The following is a 12576-nucleotide window of genomic DNA, read 5'->3' as shown; positions in this document are numbered from 1 at the left end:
TGTCGACATCTGACGGTGACACGGCCAGGCACCTCGTAAGCCGTGGAGTTCCGCAAGGCGCCGTCCTGAGCCCCATGCTTTTTAACATAACACTCATTGGCCTTGAAGCTGAGCTTCCCGACGTTGTCAGAATCAGTGCGTATGCGGACGACATATGCATATGGGCATCTGGAGCAACGCGACCACAACTGCGAGCAAGGCTACAACAAGGCACATCAATAACATATAAGTACTTACGTCGTCAGGGCCTGGAACTTTCAATAGCAAAATGTGCTGCATTGGCATTTACGAAGAAATCAATGTCGCGGTACCCAATCTTCGCTCACGGAGCAGTGATTCCCGTGGTTAAGCACCACCGCTATTTAGAGGTCGTCATTGATCGCAACCTGTCCTGGTCAAAGCATGTGACTGCACTGCGAAACAAGCTAATCAGTTTTGTGTATGTTCTTCGTGTTATAGCAGGACTGAGATGGGGCCCTTCGGAGAAAAGTCTTCTGCAGTTATACAAGGCATTGTTTGTGGGCTGTATAAGGTACAGCTCACCTGTGCTTTCCAGCATGCGGGCAACGTGCCTTCGTACTTTAGAGAGCCTTCAGGCACGAGCACTGAGAATATGCCTTGGCCTGCCACGGTGCACATCTACCTCTGGCACTATAGAGGAGTCACGCACCTACCCAATACATGTTTACACGTCCTGTGAGCCTCTTCGAGTGCACCTTCGTCTGCTGACCCGACATGCACAGCACCCGTTGTCTTCGCTACAAGTGGACCGACCAGGCTGTACCTATTCGCGATGCCTCGATACGCATAGGCACATGATCCCTTCAGGCTTTGCACCTACCGTAATCCCTGCAGTGCCTCCATGTACATTGACTAAACCGCTGGTGTGCCTTCACATGTATGACATTCGCATAAGTTGCATATTTCTTAATGTTGCCCTCAAGCAACTCACCTTGGCACATTTGGATGACCAATGCAGTGACTCTGTGCCCATCTACACTGATGGATCCGCAACTTCGTCCGCCTAAGCTGCAGCGTTAGTGATCCCTCAACTCGGTATTTTCTTACAGTGCAAATTGGATCACTGGTCATCTTCGACAGCTGCGGAACTTGTTGCTATACAGGAAGCCATAAAATTCGTGATTGGTAAAGCACCGCGTAAATGTTCAATTCTGTCCGGTGCAAATTCAGCGCTTCAAGCCATCCATTATTTGCTCAAGAAGAGGCCAATTTTACGCGTTAGCGTTAAGAATCATCCAAGCATTCGACCCCACACACAGGAGTGTTCACTTGATTACACTTCAACGAATACCTGGACACTGCGGCCTGGTTGGCAACGAAACAGCCGATAGCGAAGCAAGAGCGGCAATATACAACGCTCCTATGTACGTCAAAGTACCCTACTCGCGAGGTGACGTCAACACATTGTTGAGATCAATCATGCGTGAATGCGCTGCCACTTACTGGTCGCTACCAGATCACCGGAACAAGCGCCTGCGGGAAACAGACCCCGGTATGACTTTTCGTCTTCCAGATAAAATCAGCCGAATACATGCTAATATAGTGCACCGAATTCGCCTGGGCGTCGCCTTCACTCGCCACTACACCCACCTAATCGGCCGTGCGGACAGCCCAAATTGTGAACGCTGCGAAGTGCGCGAAACGATAGCACACATATTTTGTGACTGTGCATTATACGTGGCGCAAAGAAAAATGTTAACTGCAACGTTGGCAAGCATTGGACGAACACCATTAAGTGAAAGCCACATATTGTCAGCAATGAACGACCAAACAGTGTCAAAAACTGCTACAAAAGCTGTTCTAGACTTTATAAAAAGCACTGGACTAGAAACTAGACTGTAGGGTACTATGCTAAGTGGCTACTGTACATACGCACCACCTCTTCTTGTCCCCATCATCACCCTTCATCCCTCTTTCCTTCCCCTTTCCCTTATCCCCTGTGTAGAGTAGCAGGCTAGAGCGAACTAGCTCAGGCCGACCTCTCTGCCTTCTAATAAATTCTCACTCACACACTCATACAAGCGCACTGGAAATATATTATTTCATTTGCAATTTGCCTACGGCCTGATGACCAAGCACGAAAATTGTGCTCGTTATATTTAGTTTTCGCATAACCAAAATCATTATTTACGGTTGAATTCTAACCACTCTAGAAATACTCTCATTCTTTACTACAAACCTGGAAATGAAATTAAAATATATGGCTACTTTGGCAACCTTTTGCTTTATGTGCGCTACAAAGACACTGCCGCCACCCCGTCCGCAATAAGTCTTGCGTCATGGCTGCACAACAACGGAAACATAACTGCTGATGTGTGGGATTAAAGAAAACTACGTTTTCGCGTGGACAAGGCCATTAGATATAATAAAAACATTCTTAACTACATTAGATATAATAAAAACTTCTTAACTCCCATAAAGAGAACGTGGTGGGAAGCACTCCCACGAATGAGCACGCAAACACGGTATCTGTAAACATGTAATCATTTCCTGTGTCCCGCACACGTTTCTCTGAAACTTACACGCAAATGCATATGCATTGAATAAGCTTAGGAAACGTGCGCTTTTGTCTTCCTATCTCTGTCTGTTTCTTTCTCTTTATATCTGTATTTGCTTCTCTACGTTTTCTATCGCTCTTTTTCTCGGCTTCTTTCTCTCTCATTTCTATTTTGTCGCTATCTCTCGTGCTTTGGATTCTTACTGGCGCTCTGTCTTGCCTCCTCCTCTATTATGTTTTTTTTATCTTTTTCTGTATAGTTCTATGTATTTATCTCTCTCTGCTGCTTATATTTGCCGGAATTGCGATAAAGAGTTCGTGCATCACGCATCCCGACTTCGATTTCGGCGTCGACGTCTTTCGTTCTAAGCAAGAATCGGTGTTTTTTGTGAGTGGAAATTCAGGGTACATGCAAATAAACAAACTAAATTCTCTTGGATTCAAATGGGAGCAGGGAGCCGAAAATGCAACCCTTCTGGTTTTGGCGGGATGCATTTAGCCTATGGTCCACCAAGCATACCTCATCTATAGCTCACTAACGGCACGCTTTTAAATGAGAAGCATTACTTTGCGTACACTGCAGGTGCCCTGAGCATCTATCTATCTATCTATCTATCTATCTATCTATCTATCTATCTATCTATCTATCTATCTATCTATCTATCTATCTATCTATCTATCTGTCTATCTATCTATCTATCTATCTATCTATCTATCTATCTATCTATCTATCTATCTGTCTGTCTGTCTGTCTGTCTGTCTGTCTGTCTGTCTGTCTGTCTGTCTGTCTGTCTGTCTGTCTGTCTGTCTGTCTGTCTGTCTAGCCGCGTACATCTGGGTGCTCCTGTGATCACCTCCTTGACTTAAGGTAAACCAAAATTAGAGAAGGGGGGAGGGTACTGTGGTGTGACGGGTACGACTCACTGGTCATGACATAAATAATGTCCCGAGTCAAGTCGCGTACATCGTCAAACCCTTCCCACCTGAGGTGTGGCACATTCCCGCGGGCGGATATGTGCCCCAGGTATGCGTGTATATGCAATAGCTGGTTCACGTTTTGTATCTACCCAAGAACGGCGATGATGATAAAAGAACTTTATTAGGGTCCAATAGGTCGAGCTAGTGTCCTAGCCCGAAGCGGCCCACTCCCAAGTTGGGAACGAAACACCTAGCTTTAAAGCCACTTCGCGGGCCCTTTGGACTGCCCATAATTGTCCCTCTAATGTACTACTGCGCAAAGCTGCGTCCCATCGTTCTTCAGTATTTTCTTTGTCGCTGCGTAACGCAAAGCACCGCCAGAGCATATGAGCAAGAGCTATCGTGTTGTGGCATTTATCGCATGTTGTAGGAACATAGAACTCTGGATAAATCCTGTTAATTAACAGCAGGTTCAGATAGGTTCTTGTTCGTATTTGTGTGAGTGTAATGACCTGAGCTCTGTTCAGTTTAGTGTGTGAAGGGAGAAGACTCGGCGTACTTGTTAGACGAATGCATAGAACAAATGTCTGAGTCTCAGCTACAACCAAACCCTAGCAATCTGCGTGGTAATCAAGCGAAATACCACAGAGCCATGCCAGGTCTCGCACATTACTTTAAGGGCGATGCACTTTAGTACTTGGGTCAGTCCCGCGTCATGTCGGAGCCACTAGATATCACCCGGAGTGCTCACTATATGGCGCTGCGGCACTCACTCTGGTAGTACTCAAATCGCTCACTAGATGGCGCTAGGAGCACTCACACACCTCCGATGCGATAGACCCGTGATACTGCGAGCGTTCACTGTTGGAGCACTTCCTCTTCCGTCGGCAGTCACTGCGCTTGTGCGCCTCGCAATCAGTGACGAAGACAAGGCGGCGCAGCGGGGTACTTCGAAAGCACCTGCAGAGCGCTTTCGTTGTTAAGGGCTCTCGCAAAGGCCGTAAAACATGCCCAAAGCCATGCGAGTTTTGAGCTAACCTGAGAGGCGGTGCTAAAACGCGCACAAAGACAGATGGGTCCGAGCTGGAAGCCCGCGAAGCGGCGGTGAAACGTGGGCAAAGACAAGCAGATCCTGAGGTGGTACGGAAGCGGGAACTTGCGGCCAAGTGCCTGAACCGATTGCCTCGCCCCATTGAGTCCGTCGATACGCTGGGATTTTATTTAGGTAGACGCTACTCTTCGTGAAACGTCAATGGTGGTCGCAGTGGTGGCTATTCAATTTATTAAACATTACAAATGTACCCCTATGATAAAGCTGTCATATCGTGTTAACGTCAATCGTAGTTAGATGCTGTGCGCTGAAGTTGATTTATGTAGCATTGTCCAAGGCTACCATCCTCTCAAGCATCAGTGCTTCATATCCGCATATCGCTTTTGATGTTGTTGATACTTATGTTCCTGTTGGCACCATTGCGCAGGTGCAAACAATGGGTTATATAAACGTGTCCCGCGTTTCTTACGCACAAATGACACACGAAACGTGCTCACAGGTACAGATGCACGCGAATAAGCGTCCCTCTTGTTACTTCACTCTGTCTGAAAGGTGCGTCTTTTTCTCAAACGGAGACTGTGCATCGATTGCAGTGACATTTGCGCGCCCGCAAAGTACAACAGAATCTATCTGGCGAAAACACAAAAGCAGCCAAGACGCACGATCTTGCCCATCGCCAGATAAAGGCATGCGAGTGAACATCGCCTCTCCTTCTCCGCGGTGCAAAGTTCGCATGTGAGATGAGAGCATGTGCCGCCGTGTCGTGACGATGTGGCGACGCTAAATGACGCGTGCTCATTGCGCCATCTTGCTGGTAATGCTGAAAACACGGTTGTTCTCCCCAAGATTCCCATCAGCAGCGGTAAGTGGTATATATAGAAAGATTGATGTTTTATCGTTGAAGAAGGGGCTTCTTCGTGGCTCAGTGGCTAACACCTCGCGCTCATGGTACAGAGGCTCCAAGTTCGATTCCGTGCGCTGGAGTCGTTTTCCAGATTATTTTTCATTCTTGCGTTCACATATATAAAGATACGTATACATATAAGATAAGTGACGGCGACAGTGATGACAACGGTGGCAAAATCCAGCCGAGAGTGTCCGTATATTAGCTATCGCAAATAAATTGCAACACAGTCATATTCCATCCGCACGCCACTTCGAATAACATCGATTTGAAAGGTACGCGGGATCTGCCTAATTTTCAGGGGTGAAGCTTCTTATGCTCGATTTCAAACAAGTGTGCGGTTTGACTGCATGCATGCCCTTACCTTCTCCTATGCTCCCCCGCTTTTCGCCTCACGACGCAGGCAGTGAGTGCAAGCTTACACTCGCTCACCTATCTGTCTTCTCAAAGCATCTCTCGCAGCAGCATCTACACCCGCAATGCTCTTGCGCGTCTCCTCGCTCTCTCTCTTTTCTTCTACGCTCCCTCATCTCTCGCCTCACCACGCTGACGCAGGCACCGTCTGCAAGCGAGTGTGTTTAGAAAAAAATGGCAGCATATCCACGGAGTGAATTATGGAGAGTGAAGCGAAGCATCCGTCCGTCCATTCGTTCTTGCTTCCGTCCGTCCATGCATCCGTCTGTGCGGCCGTACGTGCGTTCATTTGCCCGTCCGTGCGTGCGTCTGTTCGTGCGTCCGTCCCTGCGTTTGTCCATGCATCCACTTCTGCGTTCCTCTATGCGTCCATCCGTCCGTGCAGCCATCCGTGAGTCCGTCCATGCATCTGTCTGTGTGTGCGTTCGTCCATCTATTCAACACTCCAAGTACCACCATCTCGCATCTTTTCATCATATATTCCCGATATAGACGCACCGCTATCCAGCGGACATTCCAAGAACTAAACGATAGGTGGCACACACACACTTTATTACGACTTGCGCTTCGTGTCTACTTCCCACCTTTAACCACATCGACTTCCTGGTATATACTAGTTCACTGTATTCATGGGATTGCGGTCCTACGCTTGCAAAACCTTTCTAAAACGAAGGAGGTTACGCCCGGTGAGTATAACGTAGCAACCCTTTCTTGTCAGATGTTTCTCAATGTACATGCGAATGGCTGGTAATGGGGTATGAGAGAGAGGAGAATTCGGCTTTTACTTTCTTACGGCTTGCGCTTCATACCTACTTCCCACCTTTAACCACCTTGGGTTCATGGCATATACTACTTCACTGTATTCATGGCACTGCGGCTCAACACTCGCTAAACCTTTCTAAAACCAATGAGCTTACGCTCAGCGAGTATAACGTAGCAACCCTTTCTTGTCAGGTAGGGCTCAATGTACATGCCAGTGGCTGCTAATGGGGAATGAAAGACAGGGGAATTCGGCTTTTAGTTAACGCGCACGCTGCGAATTTTTTATTGTTCAACAACGCACAGGAGAAATCTCCCACCGGCACCACCTTGCAGGTCAAAATGCATGACTGGTTACACACTACGACTACGACTACGACTACGAGGGAGAAATGGGTGCCGCTATAAGGAGCTTCGCCCCTACATGTGTAACGATGTAGAGTACATGGTACCCTACTATGGGATGGCTTTAAGTCTCTATAAGTATGTGTTTAGAAAATATGTTTAACGATTTCAAGTACTTTGTACTCCACTAGGGGAGAGCACTGAGCCGTCCCATCAAGAGTTCGGGTTCCTGTGGACTTTATTCATATGCGAAGTTAATGCTGCAATTGCTGAAAAGCAGATTGCTCGTTCTGTACAACGTAAGAGTAGCCACCACACATAGGCCCTGGATTTTGACCTCTAAAGTAGTTCCGGTGGGAGATTTCTCCAGTGCGTTGTTGAACAATAAAAATTCGCAGCTTGCGCGTCAACAAAAAGCACGTTGTGGCACTTTGTCTACAATCGATGTCTTCTGTCTCTCATAGCCCATTAGCAGCGATTGGCATTCTCCAGTGGGAAATACTGGTCCCCCTCTGCGTGCTTTGCACCTCCGCAGGTTTCGCTCTTGCGCAAAGCCGCGATGAGCGCCAGCGTCAACGGCGCCATCAGTGTAAGCGTTAAGTGCCAATCACTGGCACGCGTATGCTCGCGTCTACGCGTCGAAAGCGTCAAATGCGCCTCTCGGCGTCGGCGTCAGAGGGGCATACGTGAGGGGGCGTGGGGGATCAAGCCGGGCTTGATATTTTTGTCAAGCGTGCGCTACGTCACCACTCGTACAGCGGCGACAACCAACCAGGGGCTGTGCGCCAACCAACCACAGGCCACGATTCCTCCAAAAATTATGCCTAATGGCCACCGCTTCGAAGGCACGGCCGAGTGCTCGAAGCAAGCACGCAAACTACTCCAAACGTTCCTTAATGACCGCTTCGTAATCTAGAACGACAGCGACATGATGAACGAATGCGAGTGCTACCAGCGTGACGTGGTTTTATGCCGAGTTTGAGCGACGCCGACAAATCCAGCGAATGCCGGCCGCCTATACTTGAGCTGGTCCCGAGTGCGATCGTCAGCCGAGCGAAAGGAGCATATCGATGTTCTTGTGCTTTGATTTGTGATTTTCTGTGTTAAAAACGAGCCTAAACAGACTTCGGAGGTTCGAAGCTTTGAGCGTGAGCCCTCGCCTACCGCGCAGGCGAATCAGAGCGGTGTCATCTGCATCAGCGTAGGCCTCTATCGTCCAGTTCTTATGAACCAGCAAATGCGAGGAACATCGGCTGAAAAAAATCTAAAGTAGTTTCCGTCGGAACATAGACACCATATACGACGCCAGAAACATCACGTAGGGCACACGAAGCAGTTTTTATCTGCACTGTGTTTGTTTTCAACATCAGTATTCATCATCGCTGAAAGCGAACCTCGCACTATAGCCAACACTTTTCGGTATTGTGAAAACGTATACGTACTTATAGAAGTGTATTCACGCATTATACGACGCTGAAACATTCGTTGGCTTCGGTGCAAATCGTTTTCGTGTGTTGCCAAGCTAATAACAAGTGTGCGCTGGTTGGTAGCAGTGTGATGTGACTTCGTATCGGGTACCACCGATGCTGACACTTTCAGCTGTCAGCGGTCTCATTTCCATTCACGTACAAGATAGAAACACGAGCGTGCGTTCCTGTGGTGACCGAAAAAGAAAGTTGCATGATTAAGTGCTGCTGGTATTGCTTGCTATTTCACTTCTCACTTCTTCTGCTTCTCTGCCACGCTCAGTAGCACATACGTTGCTTGGAGGCATTCTAATACACGCATTTTTAATTTATAGTTCGTTCTGATACTCATAGCTATAGGCATACAATGGCGCTTCTCCATCCTTTTACAGTTTACTATAATATAACGCGCGTTTTGTTTACAGCTGGACAGATAACTGAAAACCTTGTGAGAAGCATCTGATTTGAAATAAGCTGCATGATGACACTATAGTAGGAAGAGAAGGTCACCACATGTATGCACAGAATGAATGAAGGTGCAGTAGTACTGTACTGCAATTTGTATAGAATAAATGCAGAAGTACCTCATGTGACTTATGAGGCCTTTCAGAACTGTGCATCTATTTATCTGTTCCTCCAGACTGTAATGAGCTGACGATATTATTAAATGGTTTCGAACATAAAATCTTTGTATGTGTTTCCAAGGACTGCTTCATTTCTGTTCAGTTTTTGGTATAAGCACTAACTTGGACTATATATGCATGCAATTAAGCATATTCAGTTTAGCTATGTTAGAAAACTGGCCAAAACTTCTGTACGGTGCTCTGGTGCAATCCTATGACCGGTATCTGTCCCATCAAAAATTTTGGGCATGCTTTATTGCAATATAGGGTATTTTGACTATTGATGACATGTGAAAGCCTTTTACACAGTTGCTTGGCTGCAATCTCAAATCCAATGTCTGTCTCATCGAGAAGTGTCAGATGCATTTTGTAGATGTTAGAAGATGTTTAAACTACCAGCAAAGTGCTAAGGCCTTCAACACAGCACTGATATGCAATCACCATCCAGCTTAGAATTCATTTGTAGTGCTCTCTAACACGTTCAAATAAAGTTATCAAACGCTAGAAGGATCTACTTGGTTTGGTTCGTGATACCAGTGCGTCTAAATTTTTTGAGGCACTTGTATTATGTTAATGTTCTATTTCTCTCATTTCTTACCTGGGTGCACTTAGGGCTAGTGATTTTTCTTTATATTGGCACACTTATTGTGATATTACTGTTTAAACGCTTTCATTTTGTATATATGTACGCCACTCCTGCAGTAGCCTCACATTGAGCTGCTGTATTTGAAAATAAATATACCATATGAAAGTGTTCCATGCTGCGCTCACTTCCAATCTTATCACTAATATCTGTTGCATCATCAAGTGTCGGGTGTGTTTTATTGCATTATATAACATTTTGGCTGCCTTCCATACAGGGTTAAGTTCCAGCATTATGACCGATATCTGTGACTTCATGAACAGTTGATTGCGGTTTGTCGCTTTAGAGAACACTTTGTTTAAATACAACGTCCGTAAGTCTTCTATACAAAATTCAGTTCCAATATTATGATCAATATCTGTGACTTCATGAACAGCTGAGTGCGGTTTGTCACTTTAGAGAATACTGTTACTAAAAACAACGTCCATAAGTCTTCCATACAGGGTTTAGTTCCAATATTATGACCGATATCTGTGACTTCATGAACAGTTATGTGTGATTTGTCGCTTTAGAGAATACTTTGTTTAAAGACAACGTCCAGAAGTCTTGTATACAGGGTTCCGTTGCAATATTATGACCGATATCTGTCACATTTGGAAGTGTCAGGCACAGTTAGTTGCATTATACATTTCGACTATGGAAAATACCCAAAGGCATTCTATGCAGTATTAGGTTCCTATCTTATGACCAATATCTGTTGTATCAATAAGAACCAAGAGTGCTTTGTTGCATTAGATGATATTTCCAACACACACATCAGTCTGCTACTCTGGCCTCAATTGTAGTCTTATGACTAATACCTGTCAGATCATGAAGTTTCCAGTGTGATTATAAAGTTGAGTGTCATAAAATATGAATTGTAAATGTACTGAAGGTACCAGCATATTCACGATATTGTTAATAAATTTGTTAGCGCAGGTACAGAAACTCGGTGGTTTGTAAACCTGAATAGGAGGGCAGCTGCCGCCTCATTCACCGAAGAGAGGAGGGGGGAGCTCAATGTCGACTCCATATATTAACGCAATAGGGAGGGGGCGCTAAGTTAGCCCCTACATGGACATAGTAGGAAGGGAGGGGGCACTGCAACGAACTCCCCCCCTCCTTAAGGAGAACCCTGCACACGCCTATGATAGACGTACAGTATCCTAGACGCGAATGTTCATTCGCGGGAGCGGCGCACACCAATGTTGATTTCTGGCGCATACCGCTGTAGTTACTTTGGGCACTGGAATGTCAGTTACTTCTAAAATTGTCTAAATGTAGTGGGTGATGCACTATAAATTTTTAACGTGTTCTCATATCCTCTAGGAACGCACATATCAAAAGTTCTTCAATGTTTTGACTTACTACTCGAAAGAGGGTGCAGAGGGCGCATGGCATGCCTTTATACGGCAATGGCAGGCCACGTAGCCATATTTTGTGCCGCCGCTTGCATGAAAATAGGTTCCCGACGGGAGCCACACTGTGGTTTTCTTTTTTGAAAATTTCAGGTCTTCACCAGGAAGCGAAATGAAATGATGGTAGTGATAAATTGGGGAAAGGTTGAAAAGTGGTCTAGTTTGTGCAGATTGGTACTGAAATATAGGTAGCGCTAACTGACGGGACACAGATAGAGGACATAAACAAACACTGTTTTTGTGTTTTCCTGGTACCTATTATCTTCCGAGAATGAATTCCAGTTTCAGTCTCCACTCAATTGTGTCCTCTTTCAGTGTCTCGTTAGTTTGCGTTGCCAATATTTCAGTATGACGCTAGAGATTTAGCAGGCAATACAAGGATGATCTGATTAGCCTCACGCGTTCTACTCTTCAAAGCAAAGCTCAAGCTTCTTTTATGCATATTGCGTCTTGATACCCTTTATTGCTCTCTATGTATCTTAATATTTATATCGGTCTGTCTCTCTCACTCTCTCTTTGCTCTTTCTTTGTCTATTGTATATCCTTGTTTTCTCCCTCCTTCACATGTTTCACATCCTCCACTTGGCCGAACAGAGTTTTTAGGCGATGAGTTTGGGCACCCGTTCCTGGGCTGAGCGGCGTCGCTGTTGGCATCACTGTAACCAACAGCGTCAACGAGGATGAAAGAGACCAAACGCAGAGTCTGTCAATATTACGAGTTGCTGGTCTATGTCAAGTTTAGGGGCGCAGCTCTTTAAGCCGTGGTTCGTGCGTCCTTGGCGTATGTAGTTCTAGGCTATCACGTCGCATTTAGTTCTTGAAAAAACTGCTAGATGGTGGGACTTCTATACGATGCAGGAGTTCAGTACAGACTGGCACGGTGGATGGACGTGTTTTTGAGCGCTCCCAATTGACTGGGCAGATAAGTGGTTTTGCATGTTTCGAGCTTGCCTTTATAATTATTAAACCAGCCGTTAAAACCTTTATAGCACTTATTACATAGTACGGATTTTTCGGGGGTCACTCACCAGGTTATTACTAGTTTGTGTGTGTGTGTTTGTTTCTTTGTGTTTTTTTCTCTTGCCACCCTGTGGTAGAGGTGAACGTACATTGAATACGCAAACCTTTGTAGTAGAGCTTAGACTTTCTCTTTTTCATAGGGCAGGGTTTGTCGTTTGCCGTGTTTTGAAATCATCAATTGGGACAATTCATAAGAACAAGTGGGGTCAGAAAGACATGGTTAAAAAGGCTGTAAAGTGTTCAGGATGCGGCATGGGTTTTGAAATGGACCCAAGTTCACAAGCTAATGGAAAGGAGGCTGACGCCAAGTTTAGGCAATGTGAGGTCGGGGAAAACATGGAGAAATTGATGGTTGCCCAGAGTAAACTGCTGATGAGAATAACAGAGCTGGAGACTGCGTTGCCAAGAGAAAACGAAGGCTATGGGAGAAAGGCTGAAGTCCTCCGAGGAGGCACTAGGGAAGGTGAACAAAGGAGCGGCCGATGGAGAGAACAGTAGTGCAGCGGATACCAGAACGG

The sequence above is a fragment of the Rhipicephalus microplus genome, chromosome 5 (assembly GCF_043290135.1).
Source record: "Rhipicephalus microplus isolate Deutch F79 chromosome 5, USDA_Rmic, whole genome shotgun sequence".
NCBI lineage: Eukaryota > Metazoa > Arthropoda > Arachnida > Ixodida > Ixodidae > Rhipicephalus > Rhipicephalus microplus.
This window is presented reverse-complemented; position numbering follows the sequence as displayed.